This window comes from Microtus oregoni, unplaced genomic scaffold (assembly GCF_018167655.1).
Source record: "Microtus oregoni isolate MIOR12 unplaced genomic scaffold, Mior012 000038F_ref0000394, whole genome shotgun sequence".
In the NCBI taxonomy this organism is placed as follows: domain Eukaryota; kingdom Metazoa; phylum Chordata; class Mammalia; order Rodentia; family Cricetidae; genus Microtus; species Microtus oregoni.
The window spans coordinates 17,212,908-17,234,758 of record NW_024543097.1 but is presented as its reverse complement, the minus strand read 5'-3'; positions in this window follow the sequence as shown (position 1 = coordinate 17,234,758).

Below are 21,851 nucleotides of genomic sequence, written 5' to 3'. Positions count from 1 at the left end.
AACAAAGTCTTCTGAACATGACAGAACCACTGTTTACATGACTTTACCAACAGCAATTCATTGCCAACACAAGACCTGCACAAGATCAAGCCAGTCACCATTCTTGAATGGAAGGCTGAGGGGTATAGGATCCCCCACTGTTAGATGAAAACCTGCAGCCAGGTAATGGCTTCTGTAGCAGAGAGAGTGAGTGTTATTGAAGGGTGAGGCCCATGGTAGTTGACTGCTCCAGTAATGGCTCTCTGGTCATGAATTTATTGACTGACCAAATTGCACTTGGAAGGCCATACTTTTAAAAGGAGGATATGAGGTTGGATTGAGAAGGTGTGATATTGTATCTAAGATGAATTACATAGAAGAATAAGGGGTGGATATGATCAAAACACATTGTATACTTGTATGAATTACTAAAAAATAATAAATATCGTATTAATAAAAATTGTTGTTATATTACTTGACCACTTTTACAAACCAAAGAACACACAATTTGTCTCTAAAAATTATGTAATAAATAAAACAATACAATGCCAGAGCAGAAGGAACTAAACAATAAGAGAAGACGGAAGGTAGTATCATGTTTAATACCTAGTTCTCTTCAGGACAATAAATGCTGAGTGCTGATAAATATATACATACATACGTGCATACATAAATTCATACAGACATACATTTTAAAAAAATCTGTATTATTTCAGCAGTTTTACTCTGGAATCCCAGAGTAAAAAAGAAATCTTGAATGATACTGCCATCAATCCCATGGAGCCAGCCAACCATGAAGTCTCTATAGCACTTATTCAGTGAAGTGTTGTAAGGTATTGAATAGAACACAGAAAGAAAGCACTGACTGTTTTAAATTATATGCTCTGTGTAACATTTTTGACTAATATAGCTAATACTTAACTTTGTTGTCTGAAAAATATAAATCTTATCAATTGGATAATTTATATGTTTTTAAATTGATCATATTGTGTATCTGCTTGTGTGTGTTTACAAATATATAAAATATATTATATTTTAACATAGATATTTAATATATATACCTGTTTTATAGGGGCATATATATTTTAAAACATTTTTAAAGTATTTAGTAGGAGTTAAAGGAGGAGGGGTCTTTTTACATGATGTTAAAATACAAAACCTGGAACACTGACTTCCTAAGAACTAATGTATCAACTTCAAATGGTTTTCTACCGATTATTCCTGACTAAAATGCTGTAGTTGTCCACTATATTTTTCCAGTAGATATGAAATGCATCTGAAGTAGAACTTTTTATCTAAGTCATTTTTCCAGTGTTTTCTGGAATTGGGTTCAATGGGGTTTTGAACTAGTAAAATCAATTTATAAAGACAAAACTGAATAAATTTTTTGGAAAGTTCATTTATTTTCTTCCTTGTTTAACACATATGTAAATAACAAGCTCTACATTTTCTAGGAATCAAACACAAAGAATTGAACTTTTGATTTTGTTTATAAAATACCAATATTTGACAATCAGAAATTTACTTTTTCTAGATAATTATATTACATTTGGATAAAATAAAGCATTTCTCTTAAAATTCTAATTTTACCTTTATACCAACTTATAAAAATCATTATTAGATTGCATTTATCTTAATAATTAATTTTTTGTGTATGATTAAATATTATATCATCTATGGAACATAGTCTTGCGTTCTTATAGTCTTAACAATGGCAGTTGTTAAGGGAGAATTTTAAAGTGTAAGGCAGACTAAATGAGGTGCTGGTAGGGCAAATATTAGTCATAGTTTTTTTAGTATATATTTTCAGGCTTGCAATTTAGATTTTAGGACTCTGATCTACCCATGGAGACGATGGGACTGATCTAATGGGAGCTCACCAAGGCCAGTTGGACTGGGACTGAACGAGCGTGTGATCAAACCAGACTCTCTGAAAGTGGCTGACAATGAGGGCAGACTGAGAAGCCAATGATAATGACACCGGATTTTGATTCTACTGCAAGTACTGGCTTTGAGGGAGCCTAGTCTGTTTGGATGCTCACCTTCCTAGACCTGGATGGAGGGGAGGCCTTCGACTTCCCACAGGGCTGGGCACCCTGACTTCTCTTAGGATTGGAGAGCAAGGGGAAAGGGGGAGTGGGAGGGAAATGGGAGGATGGTAGGAGGTGGAAATTTTTAATAGGTAAATAAATAAATAGTAAAACAAAATAAATAAATAAATAAATAAATAAATAAAAATGAGGGTACATAAATAAAATACTAGTAAGTTTTTCTTTAATATTAATATATTATAAACCAGAAAATCTTCTTGTGTGTATAGCATACTTTCTAAATACAATAACTATTAATATGTTGTTCTACAATCAAAAAATATCAATATGATATTTATTCATTTAATACTGCAAATCAATACTACGTCAACCTCTGTAACCAAAATGTATTCTGGATCTTAATGGAAAGCACACATGACCATAAGATCCTCAAACAGAAGACCTGTGGAGTACATTGATGGGTATAAGAAGAGTATTGTTTGGCAAAGTACTGCTTGGTGTATCATCTCAATGATAAATCTTAGTGGGGAAAGAGACTTAGAAATGATAAAACATACCACTTCATAGCAAGTTTTATTAGTCTATTAGCTTTCATCTAGGAACCACTGCTTCATTTTCACCATGTGTAAGTACTCTGGCAAGCCCTGAAGACTAGGCATAAAGATGCATAAGCTGTATCACTTAACATCAGGCGATTCAGTCTCTTATGAGACATTTGCTACAGAAGCTCAGTAATCAAATTGCTGTCTCTCCCACTCAAACTTCTACTTCTCATTTCCTATCCCTTTCTTGGCATGGGGGAGAGAACATGGTGTCTCAGTGTTGAGTGACACAAGTTTCCTGAATATTTTAGTATTTCCTGCTCTCTGGTCTACCCTGATGTTTAGAGGACACTGTTTCAGCGAGGTCGCTCATTACCGCTACTCATTGGCTGAACAGAAGCAGAGCATACTCTTTCCAGCTGATTTTTTTTTTCAGGTGTGCTCTTTGTAGCAGCCCTAATGGGCAGACAGTTCACGGTGTCTCTCACTGTTGCCATCAGGAGGGTAAGTCAGCCCACACAGCCCATCAGATTAGCCATGTAATAGACTCAAAAGCTGCTCCAACGCCGTAAAACAAAATTGCTTATGGAGTCTGCCAGCATGCCAGATGCTGCTATTGGAAGAAATATCTTCCAGTGCTTAGCATCTGGGTCTCATGGTTGCCAGGAAAAGAAAGGGAGAGAAAGAGAAAAGAAAAAAAAACAAGCAATTTGCTATCATCGAGATTGTTTTAACAAATAAAAACAAATAAATGAATAAATAAATATATTCAAATATCAAAAGCATCACTTTGCAGAAAAAGACAACAGTAAGTATTTCTTATACAGCATTAGGCAGGTGGCTACTCATTCTGTCCTCTGTACAGTCCTGACACAGTGGGTCAATTATTTCCTAAAATAATCATAATACTGAGATTCTTGAATTGGAGTGTAAATGTCCAGTCTGTTTCCAATATGCTCATTTTATTGATGTTTTGTATATGAACATTCTTGCCAACTGAATATAAATTCTATATTTAAACAAGGTAAGAAATAATGTTTCCACACTAACACTTGCTTGTTTATTTTCTGACTGCCAATTACATAATTGAATATTATAGCTAAAGATATAACTCCCAAATATCAATGAACAGTTTTTCAGGAAAATTATTCCTGAAGCCAAATAAACAATAGATTTCCACAATATCATCTAAAGAAAATTAGATGTAGTTTTTATACCCAAACACAAAATGAATGAGATAAATCATCACTTGTGAGTTCCCTAATTATTAATCTTGTCTAACCCCGAGGAATTATGGTTAACATATTTAGATCTATTTAAACTGAAATGTTTCAAAAAACAACTTTTAAACATGTATAAAATGCATTTTATAATCGATTAAAGAAACTTTTCCATTTACACTTAGATGTAAAAATTATAATTCAACCAATATAAATGTCTTTGTTTTTATGGGAACAGTTACTATACACATACACATGCAAATAACACAAATGTATAAGTGTATGTGAGCATTTTTAAAGGTAACATGTCTAAATAAGTTTACAGTAATATTTGTTACAGTGAAAAGGGAATGATCTAAAGGAATATCACAGATAATGTAGGATGTCCTGTGTACATGTTGCTATTATTGGTTAATGAATAAAGCTGCTTGGGCTAATAGCTTAGTAGAATAAAGCCAGGTAAGAAAACAGAACATAGATCGAGAGAGAGAGAGAGAGAGAGAGAGAGAGAGAGAGAGAGAGATAAAGTAGGAGAGAATAGGTGGAGTCAGAGAATGCCATGTCACTGCTGAGGGAGAACATACAGAACCCATTCCAGTAGGCCACAGCCCCCTCGTGATACACAAATTGATAAAAAAAAATAGGTTAATTTAAGATGTAAGAGTTACTTAATAAGAAGCCTGAGCTAATAGGTAAAAATGTTCCAATTAGTATAGTTCTGTATTATTATTGGGGTCTGGTTGACTGTAAAACAGCTCTCTTAAGTTTTATGTGGACTTAGTTGGCACCATTATGTAATGGAGGCTGTGCTTTAGTTCCCATTTTTATCAATATGTCTATTGCCTTGAGGCTGTGGTCTACCAGTAAGGTTTCAGTGTGTCCTTCTCCTTCAGCAACTAACTACATAGTGTCTCTTTGACTGCACCTACTCTCTCTATATATCTCTGTTAGGGTTTCCTGCCTGGCTCTATTTACAGCATACAGAGGAGAATTTCATATCAACTGCAAAATAGTTTAATAATTTATACAATATTACAGTTAATTACACAATATTGCAATACTGTACTGTGTGCACTGGTTGAAAGAAATATATATGCAGTTGATGATGGCATAAGAGCATGAACCTAGACAGAACTGAATGAAGAAAGCAAGGATTGATACAGAGATCTACAGTGAAGCACTGGGTCAAACTATAGGAGACCACTCCAAAAGATGGAGAAGTGATAATGTCAGCAAAGGGTTCAAGACCGTGGTGATACACACAAACAGCTGATCTGAGCTAATGAGAGCTCACTCACTCTGGGCTGATGATGAGGGAACCTGTAAAGGACCAAACTAGGCCCACATAATTTGGGGACAGTTGTGAGGCTTGGGAAGCCTGTTTGACCACTGGTAATGGGACCAGGATTTATCCCTAGTGCTTGAAGTGGCATCTTGAAGCACATTCTTTTTGGAGAGAGACCTTGCTCATCCTAGATATAGGGGCAAAGCTTGGTTTTGCCTTGAAGTTAAGTATCAGACTTTCTTGTCTCCTCATGGGAAGTTTTAACCTTTTTGACCAGAGCATACGTGGTGGGAGGAAGGGTGGGGTGGGAGGAGGGGAGGTAGTGTGAATGAGAGTAATCATGTAAAATAAGAAAAGATTGTATTAAAAATTTTTAAAAATTAAATTGCATTCTTACTAATTTAAGTACTAAAAATCTAAATCTCAGTATCCCAGTTTATGCACTTACTTCTATGTGCATAAAAATCTGTCTGTCAATGGAGAATCGCTTAGAATCTATAAACTTACCCTCAATGTATTCATATATTTTTTTAAAATAAGCATTCATTTCATTCCATTTTCAGTATCTGATAGGTATTTTACACTTTAAAGCTTAAAGTGAAAGCCAACTTATTTGTCATTTTAAATTGTTTATCCAATCATAGGCTAATGATGTGTTACTTCTCTGCCACGCCAAAGGCACTGTGAGAACTGCCCGCACATTATCTATTGTGTTGTCAGATCATCTACTGAAGATAGAAGCTTCTTTCATGAGGTTATACAGATTCACTAAACTATGGGTGTAAGAACACAGTCCTAGAGAAAGACAACAATGAGGACACTAAGAGACACTTACATAGATCTAATCTATATGGGAAGTAGAAAAAGACAAGATCTCCTGAGTAAATTAGGAGCATGGGGACCTTGGGGGAGGATTGAAGTGGGAAGGGCAGCACATGGAGGGGAGCAGAGAAAACTGTAGAGCTCAATAAAAATCAATAAAAAGAGAGAAAAAAGAATATGTCATTGGGAGTTGATTTAATACTATTTTGAAGATTAGTTAGGTACTATCTAAGGCATGTGAACTTTCAAGCCACAAGTTCTGACCTTTAATAAAGATGCTAGCTGTAGATTTCTTCTTGTGGACTTAGCCTTAAATCCAATCGAAGTGTACTTGTTTATTGTATGACATTCAGGCCGCTATTGCATCAGTGGGCATGCTTGTCCAGGGTGGTCATTATTGAAGATCACATAGTTTACAAGTGGTTATTATTTTTCTCCTCCAGTAGTTTGAATGTTGTGACACTTCCACATGAGAGTTAATAACACCTCACTCTAATGAATAGGCAGGACATTCAGAAAAAACTATTTAAAAAACAATACTCCAGACTTGATGATATAATAAAGTGGGTATAACAGAAATCTTCTGATGGAGGTGGGTCTTGTATCTTATCTGTTGCTTTCATTGGTTAATTAATAAAGAAACTGCTTGGCCTTTGATAGGACAGAAAATTAGGAAGGCAGAGTAGACAGAACAGAATGCGGGGAGAAAGAAGCTGAGTCAGGCAGTCACCATGATTCTCCTCTCTAAGACAGACGCAGGTTAAGACCTGCTGAATCTTTCCTGGGAAGCTACCACCTCATGGTGCTACATAGATTATTAGACATAGGTTAATCAAGAAGTGAGAATTAGCCAGTAAGGGGCTAGAGCAAATGGGCCAGGCAGTGTTTAAAAGAATACAGTTTCTTTGTAATTATTTGGGGTAAAGCTAGACAGTGCAGGAGCCAGGCGGTGGGAAGTGGCCTGCCGCTCCACACAACAATCTTCAGAGTATTCAATCAAAACACTGAAGAAGGCATACTCTTCTTATCAGCCTATAGATTATTCTCCAAATTTGTTCTTATACTATGATACAATGTAAGTCTTGACAAATATAGATAAGTTGCCATAACATCTTATATTCTATCTGGCCACAGTGTAATAAAACTGAATAGTAAGTAATAGCAATACAAACAACATAAATCTAGAGACAGAGACCCACAATGAAACACTGGATTGAGCTCCTAAGGTGCAAATGAGGAGCAGAAGGAGGGAGAACATGAGCAAGGAAGTTGGGATCACGAGGGGTGCACCCACCCACTAAGACGGTGGGGCTGATCTAATGGCAGCTCATCAAGGCCAGCTGGATGATGGAGCATGTGATCAAACCGGATTTCCTGAACGTGGCTGACAAGGAGGACTGACTGAGAAGCCAAGGAATTTGGCTCTGGGTTTTGATTCTACTGCATGTACTGACGTTGTGGGAGCCTAGTCTGTTGGATGCTCACCTTCCTAGTACTGAATGGAGGGGGGAGGACCTTGGACTTCCCACAGAGCAGGGAATCCTGACTACTCTTTGGACTGGAGAGGGAGGGGAAGGAGGGTGTGGGGAGCAGGATAGAAATGGGAGGAAGGGAGGAGGCAGAAATTTTTAATTAAATAATATAAAAATAAGTAAATAAATGATGTAAATTTAAGAACATGACTCAAGGGAGGAATAAAGAGGAAATTTAAAAATCTAGAATTATGTTAAAATATGAATATTAAAATACATAGAATGGTATGAAGACAGCCTTAAGAAGAATATTTACAACATCAAGTGCCCACATCAAAAATTTAGAGAGATTTCAAATTAATGACTTAATGATCAATATACTCGAAGGCTATGAGGAAACAAGAAAAAGACAACACCCAGAAAAAGAACACAGGAAGAGATAAACAAATTCAATACTAAAAGTAACGAAATCGATGAAATGAAAAGTAGTTTCTTAGAAAAGACTAGCAAGATTGCCAAACTGTCAGCAAAAAATCAAAACATATCACCAAAATCAATAAAAACTATACATGAAAAGGTAGCCAGTATAACAAACTCAGAAAATTCAGAGACTTACATAAGCATACTATAAAAATCTATATTCTAGAAAACACTTCATGTTTTGTGTAAAGATTCAACTCAACAATACTGAGTATATTAATTTATGTTAATGATAAAAATCAGAACTTACTACTCCTAACTGAAACATTATACCCATTATACCTAATGACTAGTAACTTTACATCCCTCCCCATGCAATACTCAGCCATTGGAAAATAATATTTTATTCTGAATCTCCTTCTGATATGATAGGTTCTTTATGTTTTACATATTCTTGAGGGGAAAAAAACTACTATCCATTTTTTATGAAAAAGTAAAATTTTCTTGATCTTATTTCTCACTTTGAGAAATATGGAGAGTTTTACATACTTATGCATTACTAGGCATTGTACTGATTGGATATTATGCTCAGGTATCAATGTGTATTTCATTTTGTGTTAGCTTACATGTATTCATGCCTTGAGTTTTGTTTTATAAAATATAGCATGGTCTTAAGATGAATGCAAAAGTACTCATAAATGCAACACAAAATTAAATAAGTACACTTAGAAATTCAAACGCATTTCTCTGGTAACAAAAATTGTATAGGATAGATATTAACCTAAGATCTACTTTCTCTTAATTTGGTTTAAACATCACTATGTCTATTTCACAGCTGAGGGAGTGCAAACATAGATACTGAAAAAAAATAAGAGTACAATAGGTTTCTCAGAGACCAAGCCAGCATTAAAAACCAAATCCATCTTGTTGCATATCACTGCATTCTCCACTGAAAGATGTGTGATGTGGTGGTTTGGCAGATACTTGTATTTGTTATGTAAAAATGAAAGCATTTTGTAAAGCACAACATGATTTATCAAAATGTTAAACAATAGTCAATATTGCATAGGGCCTTTATTAAGTCAAAGTGCAAAATCATAATTGGAAGGATGCATAACCATAAACTGATTCTTTACAATGATAAAACATAGGATCATCAGAAGACTTTGATGCACTAGTTTTAAATAAAATCTTAAAAATACTTTATATATTGTAAAACACTGCAATAAAAGTTCAATTATTTTCATATTCCTTATGTTTGGGTATTCATTTACAAACTAATTTGTTACTTAAGTAATATAGCTAAGTATAAGTTTAAATATATCATATGTACAATAAATACATTTCTGAGTGAATATATGTGTTCATATGCATTAAAAATTTTTAAATTCTTTAAAAATTGTATTATGACTATTAGAATTTAAAGTTACAAAATTGTTATTATGGTAAATAATTTAGCATCATTAAATTTCTTTATATTTCAGTTCTTTGTTTCTTCCTTTTTATTTCTTTTTCTATCACTCTGTCTCTGTGTCTCTCTTGTTCCCTCTCTCTCTTTCTCTCTCTCTCTCTTTCCCTGTCACAGTTTATATGTGTGTCTGTGTGCAATGTGAAGATTGTAGATTTTCTGATTGGAATGGAGTTTGTTACAAGGTTTCTTGTAAAAAAATTTAAACTGGCTATATTACTATAATGAAAGTGGAAGTAATGGCCATGAGCTAAAAGATCACAATCTTGTATTGTGACAAAGTAGAGAGCAGTCTCCAATGAGATTCCTAGAGGCATGCACACACTGCTGGGACTTCACATTTATGAACTGTACCTGAAAGATAGAGAATATGCATTGATTTAAGCTGCTAGAAATTAATGATTTGTTACCATAGTAAGAGGAAACTAGTTCATACAGGTCTCTCTATTCAGTAGAGTGCATTACTCTGCATTTAGTGACAGTAAGAACAGTGGAAAAGAAAAGCAAAGGGAATAAAAAAGAAATTTAGTTTGTGGTTAAGATACTTTGGGTTATTAATGAGACAGTATTATTTAGGTGATATACAAAAACAGTTTTAGTGCATCTATTGTATGAATTCAGGTATATGGGAAACAATTATTATTAAACTATAAATGGCTCCTAGCTATATGATGGGAGTGAGTTTTGAATTTTAACAAAATTGTGGAAAATTAGACAGCTGAGAGAAAATAGGTTAACAACTTTTACTACAATTTGTAGGAAGAAAATACTGGGGAAAACAAGATCATTAATTTCTATGAATGTATCATGTTATTATAGTCAATTTTCAAGAAATTAGAAAAGATATAAATATATTTTCAATTTGCTTTGTGAATTGTTTAGTTCTACTTGATGAGAGATAAAATACCTCTATCTCCTCTGAACTACATTTATCATCTCTCCCACAGATGACAATGAAAACTATGCTCTATGGCATTTTCAATATGTTGCTGTCAATACAGATCAGTTATAACTGTGCTGAAAAATACAGTGTCCAAAAATAAATATTCAAACATTAATTAAATCAGAATGTAAACCATTAATACATGTTATTTTCTTAGTATCTCTGTCTACTTCCCATTGACTTAATTGCCAAATGTGACTAATACCGATCACACTAGGTATGGTAATGAGATATGTACATCACAACTCTGTCCATTGTGAGGTCCATTGATTGCTGGCTGGTGTTCTGTGCATTGATTGGGGGTAAGTGTCTATTTGATAATCCATGTAAAGTCTAATAAAACCATTAACAGAAAGGGGAAATTTTCTTCAACTACAGAAATTGATATACATTTTTTAAAAAAGTTTTCACCTGTTGATTAAAGAACACTATAGAACATTCATATGATTTTGCATGCACAAAATTGCTTAAAGACTGATGTGGGAAATCAAAAAGCATAAGTAAGTATGAAAAAAGACAAAAAAATACACTTTTGTTAGCTCTAAAATTGGACAGATTAGTTGAATGACTATCTCATGACCCAGAGTAATGAGAAATCTTATTTTGGAACTTTTATATGAAAAATAAAAGTTGGTAACTATGGTACAGTGTAATTTCAGTGTACATAATTAATTATTTAATTCATTATTCTTTCATTTATCATATCAAAGGAGCAGTTAAGTTTCATTCATGCCTAAGCATTACAAATTGAGGGCATTTATTCTGCTCATAATTAAGCTATAGTTGACTATAATATATTATTATTTTAGTAGTATATTGTTTGATTGTATTTTGTTCATATTGTTTCCTCCCTTAGGCAGAGTTTTCAAAATAAATGATAAGGAATAAAAATCTAAATCTTGAAAAAAAGGTAGTAGTTCAGAAAAAAAAACCGCCAAAATGGCAGTTTATAGAAAAGCACTGATACTTTGAGAATGTAAAACAATAGCAAAATTAACCCACAGACTTCTTTTTGTAGAAATATCAAGTTAAATAAGGTAAATTATGAAAGTCTCTCATGACATGAAAGTTGTACAATGTTATTTAGTATTGGAATTCAAAGTCACCCTCTAGAAATTCAGAAGAGCTTGTTTTATGTTCCAAGAAAATGTGGTTTATTTTAAAGTACAGAAAGCTAAAAAGAGAAAGTAAGTTACTTTCTTTTTTTTTTAAATTATTTATTTATCAAGGATTTCTGCCTCCTCCCTGCAACCACTTCCCATTTCCCTCCCCCTCCCCCGATCAAGTCCCTCTCCCTCATCTGCTCGAAGAGCAATCAGAGTTCCCTGCCCTGTGGTAAGTCCAAGGACCACCCACCTCTATCCAGGTCTCCTAAGGTGAGCATCCAAACTGCCTAGGCTCCCCCAAAGCCAGTACGTGCAGTAGGATCAAAAACCAACTGGGATTGTTGTTGAGTTCTCAGTATTCCTCATTGTCCGCTATGTTCAGCTAGTCCGGTTTTATCCCATGCTTTTTCAGACCTAGGCCAGCTGGCCTTGGTGAGTTCTCGATAGAACATCCCCATTGTCTCAGTGTGTGGGTGCACCCCTCGTGGTCCTGAGTTCCTTGCTCATGCTCCCTCTCCTTCTGCTCCTGATTTGTACCTTGAGATTTCTGTCCGGAGCTCCCATGTGGGTCTCTGTCTCTGTCTCCTTTCATCACCTGATGAAGGTTAATATTCATGAGGATGCCTATGTGTTTGTCTTTGGATTCACCTTCTTATTTAGCTTCTCTAGGAACATGAATTATAAGCTCAATGTCCTTTACTTATGGCTAGAAACCAAATATGAGTGAGTACATCCCATGTTCCTCTTTTTGAGTCTGGCTTACCTCACTCAGGATAGTGTTTTCTATTTCCATCCATTTGTATGCAAAAGTAAGTTACTTTCTTTTTTTTATTTATTTATTTATTTTTTTTGTAAGTTACTTTCTTAAGTAGAAATTAAGTTACTTTCTTAAGTAGCATATAAGTTACACTTCCACGTATCTCTAAACATATCTGGAGGAAAAGAAGAAAAAAGAATAAGAAAGAGAAAAGAGAAGGAAGAGAGGTGCAGAAAACCAGAAATAATGAATCTATCAATTATTTACTCTAATTTGTTAGATTTGTTAACTGAGGATTTCATTATTTAGCCCAAGTTGGACTCAAGTACAGGGTTCAATAGACTTCGTTGAATGAAAAATTATAGTGATATAGCATATCAGCTGACACTTTATTTTTTAACTATTACAACTGCATATATTTATAATACACACTATAATGCTTTGAAATTCATATATTGTGAAATAGTCAAATTGAGTTAAGATCTCATTTTAATATGAAATTTCAAAATATGTACTCAGAATTAGAGAGAAGAATAGTGATTACTATTCACCAAAGTGGTTGTGTTAGGAAAGATAATAGTCAAAAAAAAATCTTAAAATTTATTAACAATTAAACACGCTCTAAAGAGGTTTGTTTTAGTCTATCATTTTTTCTTGTTTCTGAAAGAATTTTGATGCCTTAAATCTATATATAAAGAGAACATTGGAGGAAATCAGGTCTTCAAATTTTTTTTTTATTGTTCAAAGATGACAGTTTCTTTGCATTTAAATTTTTAAATTAGATAATATATTCACTTGTTAATTTTGCTTAATTCAAAAGAATTTTAATTATGAATGCAATATTTGTAGAATCTTAGTTTTATTTCTTACCATAGATGTCTAAGTCTTCTGCTCATCATGACATATGTAAACACCTATAATATCTAAGTACATACTTAAATCAGATGCCTATGTATTTATTTTTATTTTATAAAATTCTACATTATGCTATTGGAAATTTAACATGATTCTATTTTTGCTATAAAATTCTTTGTTTTTATCAATGTTTCTGTTTACTCTTTTTATATTGGCTTACTTTAAATTTTAGAAAATGACTCAAAAGAGTTACTGAAGTTTATGTTGATTCTTTTTCTCTTTATTCAGAAATTTTCCCCACAATAGGTAAAAAATATCGTCTATACATTTGTTTCTTACACAGAATGACATTCTAAATTCATCATCTAAACATTTTATAGACACTTCAGCTTCAATGTTGCCTATAGGTCATAGTCGGAATAAGAAATTCACTGGACCCATTGCATTTTTCTTCCTAAATGCAACATTGAAGTTTGATTAATACAGCTTGCCAGAGCCTTCGGTATCATTCTCAATTGGCAATCACTTTCTACCCCTTAGCTGATTTTTACAAATGACTTCTTATTGGTTTGCTTAATTGTTCTTGAGTTCCTTCGGTTAATCCGTTATTATTGCTCCAACCATAGATTGTCTAGTGGCATGTTTTTTTCTTCTACTTGACTGCAAAACCAATCTTGCCTCTCTTTAGGCCTTTGGCACTTCTTCAACTTTACTCCCAAATTATTTTCTTGCTAATTTTCATAAGAATGTTTGAAAGCCTTTTCACCATTTTTCTGCTAAAGCCATCATTTAATGACTCCAATTTTCAGAAGAATGCAATTGATTCCCATAACTATGACAGAGAAGGCCTTCATGTCATGTAAATTACATGAGCATGTCATACTATGAAGAATATTTCTAATCTCTTTTGACTGACCACTTCTTTTTTATTGTCCACAGCTTTTATAGTGCATTTCATTTTTTCTTTCTTTTTTATTATTACTTTAAAAATACCAATCCAAATTCCCACTCCCTCCCTTTTTCCCAGTCCCCTCTCCCTCCCTCAACAGACCTTCCCCCACCCCTCCAACCCTAAGGGACTGCCATGCACCCTACTCTGTGGAAAGTCCAAGGCCCTCCCTACTACATCTAGGTTGAGCAAGGTTTACATCCAAAGAAAATAGGATCACATGAAGCTGGTATATGCAGTAGCGACACATCTCAGAGTCACTATTAGTGGCCCCTTAGTCTGCTCCAGCTGTCAACACCCTTCAGAGGGGCTTCGTTGTTCCCATGCTCGTTCACTCCCAGTCCAGTTGGAGTTGGTGAGCTCCCATTAGGTAAAGCAAACTGTCTGAGTAGGTGACCCCCTCATGGTTTTGAATTTCTTGCTCATATTCTCACTCCTTCCACTCTTCAACTGCCTCTTGGAAGCTCAGTCCAGTGCTGCAATCCGTGTCATTGCGTCTGTTCCCATCTGTTGTTGGACAAAGGTTCTATGGTGATATTTAAGATAATCATCAGTTTGACTACAGGTTAAGGTCAGTTCAGGCACCCTTCTTCTCTATTGCTTAGGGTCTTAGCTGGGGTAATCCCTGTGAGTTTGTGAGTTCTTGGGCATTTTCCTAGAGCCAGGTTTCTTGATAACTCCATAATGGATCTCTTAATCAAAATATCTCTTTCCTTACTCTCATAACAGTTCTTCCTCCATCTCAACTATCCCATTCCCTCAAGTTCTCCTCAACCCCCCTTTTCCCCTTCCTTCTCCCCCCTACCCCCTGCTCCCAAATTTTTGTCTGATTCAAATTTCCAGATATGTAGGAGTTCCTTTTGTTTGTGTGTTTGCTTTCATTGGGTAATGAATAAAGAAACTGCCTTGGCCTAGTTGATAGGACAGAACTTAGGTAGGCAGATTAGACAGAACTGGATGCTGGGAAGAAGGCAGAGTGGCAGATGCCATGGATCTCCTGCTGGAAACGGGCACTAGTTAGTATCTTGCCAGAAAGCCACAGTCATGTGGCAATATATAGATTAATAGAAATGGGTTAAATTAAGATGTAAGAACTAGCCAAGAAGTTAGAGCTAATGGGCAAGGTAGTATTTAAATGAATACAGTTTCTGTGTGGTTATTTTGTGCTGCTGGGACCACCATCAGCACACTCCTCCTGCTAAAGTGTGGTGCCCAATGTTGGGAGAGAAAAAACTGTGCCCATGTTCCCAAATGTTGTTTATAACTGTTTACATTTAAAGGGTGATATGATATCAATATGAATAATTTACTTTGGTATAAATCTTTATTTATGGATACAAATTTAAGGTCAGTTTTGTTATATGTATATGTATTTCTGATCTTGATTAAGGTATTGTGATTGTGTAGCTCATTTAAAAATGTAATGTATAATTAAGAAATATAGGTTAATAATCATCTATAATAGTCAAATTTTTAGTCATGTTAGTTAGATTTTCTAGAAGCGCATAGACATATTTAGATAGACATTTTTCATATCTCTCAAAGACTGCAGAGTATGGCATTTAAAATGTTTTAATAACTTACGATAAAGAATATGTGTAATATATCCATATTAGAGTACTACTCAGTGGTAAAACAATGGCATCTTGAATTTAGCATGAAAATGGATGGAAATAGAAAACACTATCCTGAATGAGATAACCCAGAACCAAAAGATGAATATGGTATGTAATGTAATAACTTATTAGTGGACTCTAGCAATAAACAAGGGACATTGAACCTATAGTTCACAAGCCTAGAATAGCCAAATAACAAGGTGAACCCAAAGAAAAACAAATATAGATCTTCCTGGAAATTGGAAGCAAACAAGATCGCTGGATAAAAGTTGGGAGCATGGGGTTGGGGGCAGGGCAGGGGTAGAGGTGGGGAATCAGGATAGGGGAAGGGGAGGGGAAGAGAGAAGGGAGAAGGGAAAGACTGGGGAGAGCTTGGGGTAGTGGGAGGGTGGAGATGGAGGAAGGGTGGATATAGGAGCAGGGAAGAAGATATCTACATTAAGGGAGCCATTTTAGAGTTGTTAATAGACTTGGATCTAGAGAGGATCCCAGGTGTCCATGGGATGTCCCCAATTAGGTCCTTGGGCAGCAGAGGAGTGGGTGCCTGAACTGGCCTTGCCCCACTATCACACTGATGATTATCTCAAATATCACCATAGAATCTTCATCCAACAATGGATGGAAATAAAGACAGAGACCCTAATCAGAGCAATAGACAGAGCTTCCAAGGTCCAGTTGAAGAGCAGAAGGTGGGAGAACATGAACAAGAAAGTCAGGTACTGTGAGGGGTTGGTCTACCCACTGAGATAGCATGCCTGATCTAATGGGAGCTCACCAAATCCAGCTGGACCAGGACTGAAAGAACATATGATCAAACCGGACTCTCTGACTGTGGCTACCAATGAGGACAGACTGAAAAGCCATCGATAATAGCACTGGGACCTGTTTCTACTGCATGTACTGGCTTTTTGGCCCCTAGTCTATTTGGATGCAAAGCTTCCTAGGCCTGGATAGAGGGGGGAGGACCTTGAACTTCCCACAGGTCAGGACACCCTGCCCTCTCTTAAGGAGGGAGGAAGAGGGAGGAGGGGGAGTGGGGAAGCAGGAAGGGAATGGGAGGAGTGGAGGAAGTGTAAATTTTTGAAGTGAGAAAGAAAAACAAAACAAAACAAATGGATTAAAGACCTCAATATAAATCCGACCACAGTAAACCTGATAGAAGAGAAAGTGAGAAGTAACGTTCAATGCATGGGCACAGGAGACCACTTCCTAAATATAATATCAGTAGCACAGAAAATAAGAGCGTCAATAAATAAATGGGACCTCCTGAAACCGAGAAGCTTCTGCAAAGCAAAGGACAAAGTCAATAAGGCAAAAAGGCAGCGTACTAGTGGGAAAAATCTTCACCAACCCCACATAAGACAAAGAACTGATTTCCAACATATATAAAGAACTCAAGAAATTAGACATTAAAATTATAAATAACGCAGTTAAAAAGTGGTATACTGAACTAAGCAGAGAATTCTCAAGAGAAAAATTTCAAATGGCCAAAATATACTTAAGGACATGTTCTTCTTCCTTAGCTATCAGGAAAATGCAAATCAAAACAACTTTGAGAAACCATCTTACACCTGTCCGATGGCTAAGATCAAAAACAGTAATGATAGCTTATACTGTAGAGGTTGTGGAGCTGTGTGACATCTCTTGCACTCTAGAGTATCATCCCATGAAATTTTACCTGTTGCAAGTATCTTTCAGACCAGATTTCACACCTATGTACCTACATGTAGATATATTTGAAGCTCAAAAATGAGTGTTCATGGTGGTTTTATGTGAACATCTAAAGTATATATTATTTCTTTCTACTTGAACCATCTCACAGCTATAGACATGTAGTATCTACCATAGTCTTTTTTTCCTTGTAAATCAGTGTTTCTAGAATTCAGTAGGATGTGTGGATTGTTTTAAAGGGAAAACCATTGTTGATTAAAGCTTTACTATCTATTATAGGCTATTTTCTAGTATCCCAATTCTCAGTTCTGTAACACTCAGATATCATTACCAGGTCTAACTAAAAATGTGACATGAGAAATTTCAAGTGTGCCTTAGCACTTTCCAAACACTGATCAAAAGGTTTGACTTACCAATATTTGGTAGTATTGCTCAGATTTTAATGCCATTCCTAAAATATGAAAGTCAACAAATTAATGATTGCAATTAGAATTAATAAAAATTTGTCAGTATCTTAAAATGTTCACACAAAAATCACCCAGAGAAAAGACTGCTTATTATGTGTCCCTAATAAGAAATGTCATGTGAATAGAATTTCTAACTTTCTTTCATTGTGTTGAGTCCCAGTTAAAAGGGAAAGTTTCACGGATTCATATTTTAAATAAACAGCCATTTCTTTCACTAAAGAGTTCTTCCAAGCTCTGTGGTTGAGCTTGGTGCTGGAGGTGATGAAAGGAGAATATACATTAAGAACTCAAAATTCAAAGTAAGATACAAAGTTGTAGGCTTCAATAATAGCGTGATATGCTACATCCCATGGTATAAAGCTCAAATACATTTCAGGACAATATTGCCTGATCTTTAGAAGAAAGTTGTTTATTTATAAAAGCTTAATGTTGTTTAATTTTTGTCCCCTAGTTTATTGCTTGTAATAATATATATCTCATTCAAACAGTAAAGTTTTGTCACCCCCCAATATAGTGAAATTTTTTCTTGTTGGAAATTTCCATGGATTGTAAGCCATATGAAGATTTATCTATGAATTCATAGATGCATATTGTGCTGGATAAGGCATGGTAAGTACACTGATGTGAACTTTGATAGTAAAAACATAAATTGAAAGCCAAATCTGCAGATTATTACTCAAATTATGTTCTGAGTATTCCCTTTTAAGCCTATTTTGAATATCATTGCATAATTTTAGACTTGGAGTGGTCTGTGATTAATTTATGTAACACATCTTCCTGTAGAATGGTAAGGACATGTGGGATTGATACAATCACATGTGTGAATGTTTATACATACAGATTATCTATTTATCAAAACAATTCAGCAAAAAGTATTTTAAATGGTCTTGGAGTTATTAAACCTAAAAGATAGGAAGGGAATCCTGATTATTAATATTGTTTTCCATGTAAATATGGATAGTGTGTGTGTGTGTGTTTGTGTGTGTGTGTTTAAGTGAGTGTGTCAGTGTGTATCAAACATTTTAAAATACAGGGCATTCTGAACCATCAACAAGTCACAGGAGGCTACACTGGTGGTGAACTCCAGTACCTACTACTCCCTGCTCTGAGAAGTATAATATAAAGAACAATTTCAGTGAGTCAAAACAATTTCCCCCTTCTCCCAGATTTTCAGCACTGGTGTGTGAAGTTAGGAAAGCTCAATCATAAACAAGTTCTTTCTCAACTTGTGAATTTGCTGGAAAACTGTTTGCAGGTAACCTTGAAGCACATATCTCTTAAATTAAATAAATGTACTAACAGTGCATCTTACGAAATGTTAGAATGATTCAATGTTTAAAGAATGAAAAACAGCAAAAACATTACCAAGCTTGACTAGACTGCGATGGTCTGATCTTTCTCAAACCAATTCTACCTGGCACTTCATTTTTTTACATTTACAAAATTCATCTCTTATGTTTTGTTCATATTTTCTAGTTTATATAACGTTCTGTCTAGGCCTGAGTGACCCACACTAAAAGTGCACTAAATACACTGCAGTGTAAAATCTTGTGCATGCTAAAAGCCACTGATTGCAGTAATGAGAAGAGGTCTGTCTTTAGGTTTTGCTTGTTGTAATGCTCCAACCATCACCTGAAATTTAATTTTAAAAATTAATGTAGTTGTGCGTGTGAACAAAGGATAGAAAATTAAAAGAAATATATCACTTGGAATAACTAATTTACTGCTGATTGTCTGAAGCTTTACAAATCATGTTTTATTTACTAAATATTAGCCTACTAATATAACTCTGTTAAATGTTTACAATAAAAGAATATCTGATTAATGATGCTGTGTTGTCTGGATATGAGGCTTTAAAGGATGCAATGATTTATTATGGATCTACAAATAATATCCTCTTGCATCAAAATTCAAGTGCACAACTGTAATATGGAAGGGTGATATGACAAATGCCATTAAACTACAATGGAGCTGCATGATTGATGGTGTGAATCGTGACTGATGCTATTGGTATGCCATGGCATCTAAAGGAAAAGTAGTGTGTCTGAGTCAGAAAGGAGGTAGTTCATGTTTGAATGACAAAACCAAGACAAAATCATAGGACTTGAAAATATTTGGCCATGGAAAGGAGTGAAGGACATATTCATTATAATAGCAGATAGAGGTAATGAAAAATACATTACTTGTGTGAAAATTGGTCTATGAAGAGAAATCTTAAAAGTTTTATTTAACTAAGCAGAAAATCAGTTACACATTTTTTTGTTTTATTATAAGAGTATGAGAGAGGGTGGATAGCAATACTGAGAATAAATGTTTTCTTGTTTAACAGAAATGACATTTTAGCTGTCACATTTTAATGATGGACAAATGAGGAAAATGAAAAAAAATATGCTTATGGTTAGGGTTACAAAGCAAGAAATTGCTTCTGGTGCAATGATGCTGAGTCTTATCTAAAATGTTATCTAATTTCTGGTGTTTAAGAGTGTATGTATATAGTTCCAGGACAGGCTCCAAAAGCACAGAGAAACCCTGTCCCGAAAAACCAAAAAAAAAAAAAAAAAGTGTATGTATAGAAATTTGTTTGGTATATTCAGCTAATGACAATTTTAAATGTATCATATATTGGGCAAAATTAATTATATAAGAAGAACTCTTTTTAAAGGCACATTAATTGATGACATACAAGCACATATTTTTCTTAGTCGTTTGATGAATAGAGCTTGACCTATATTTTTGTTTTTAACAGAAATGGGATGAAGAATGGTCTTCTGGAATATGATGTGTTGATGGGTGTTGAGGATAACCATCCACAAAAGCAGTGCTGGTGCTGGTGATATTAGTATTAGACTGGAATTGGGAACAGTATTTGTTATAATACTATTAAAACAAGAAAGCAGATACTGATTAAATGTCTAGAGAGATATAAATTTTCTTTTTCTTCTTTTTTTCAAGTTTACTGAAAGTACATCAAAAATGACAAAAAATGCACAAAATGCTATATCACAAATTAGGTCATATAACTTATTTTTGTTCATAAAAAATAATAAATTACATTTCCGGAAAAATGCCACCAAAATTAATATGAATTAGATGTAAAAATATTTATGAATTTGTAAAAATTAATGAAGCATTATTTGATACAGATTTAATAATTTTAGAAACATTACAATAAGTGTTATTTATGTGAATTCCAGGCCCTCAAGTGTATATGCACACACACTAATACATTACATACATTGCACCAAGTCAATACCTAATATGATTATCGTATAGCACAAAATAACGAAAACAAGGAGAGGTAAAGTAACATAAGTACTTTCCCAGTCACATGGTTGGACAAAGATGATATCAGAGGTGTTTTATGAGCTAACGTTCTACTCTTAAAGCTATGCTCAATTTAGAAGATTAGTAATTAAAGGAAATAACAAACAAACATAAGTCATTACAGTCATTATTAACCAAGATTTCACTATTCATAAATGATATAAGAATGTTATATTTTAGCAATACTCTAGTGCCTGGAGTTTTGTTTTGGAGATTAGAAATAGACATAACACTCATCCGAAGTGTGACTATGTGTCTGTTTCTTTGTCTTTCTCCCTCTTTCTCACTCTGTTGGTGTACTCTGTGTGTGTGTGTGTGTGTGTGTGTGTGTGTGTGTGTGTGTGTATGTGTGTGTGTGTGTGTGTGTGGTGTGTTTGTGTGCCAGCTTCTGGAGTCTGGGTTAACTTCTGACAGGAAGCGTGTATACTCTGTTAAGAAATTAACACTTGATCCAACAGGAGCACAGGCAAGGCTCTGGGAAGAAACTTCAGTAATCTTCTTTTCTTGGTCTCCAGTTTGATTCACCTCTTTTTCTCCCTTTGTGAAATTAAATCCTACATTTTAGACATTTTTTGACAGATGATGTTTGTCAAATTAAAACTATCAAATATACTTTTTAAAATTACAGTATAAAAATTTTATATAGACTTCCTGTTACTCTATAAAATAATAAATCTTTAGATAGCATTTTTTTAGAAAGAAGTAGAAATCTAACTTTATAAATGAATCTACACTGTACTAAGATGATAAGTGATCTGTATTAATTTTGGAAAGCAACTTTGTAGATTTTATTTATGAGCAACAGCATTTCTGATTGACTGAGTTTAAAAGCCAGAAGTATTTCTAAATGAAAGTGAAATTCAGTGCAGTATACAGGAAATCTTAATCCAGACAATAATATAAT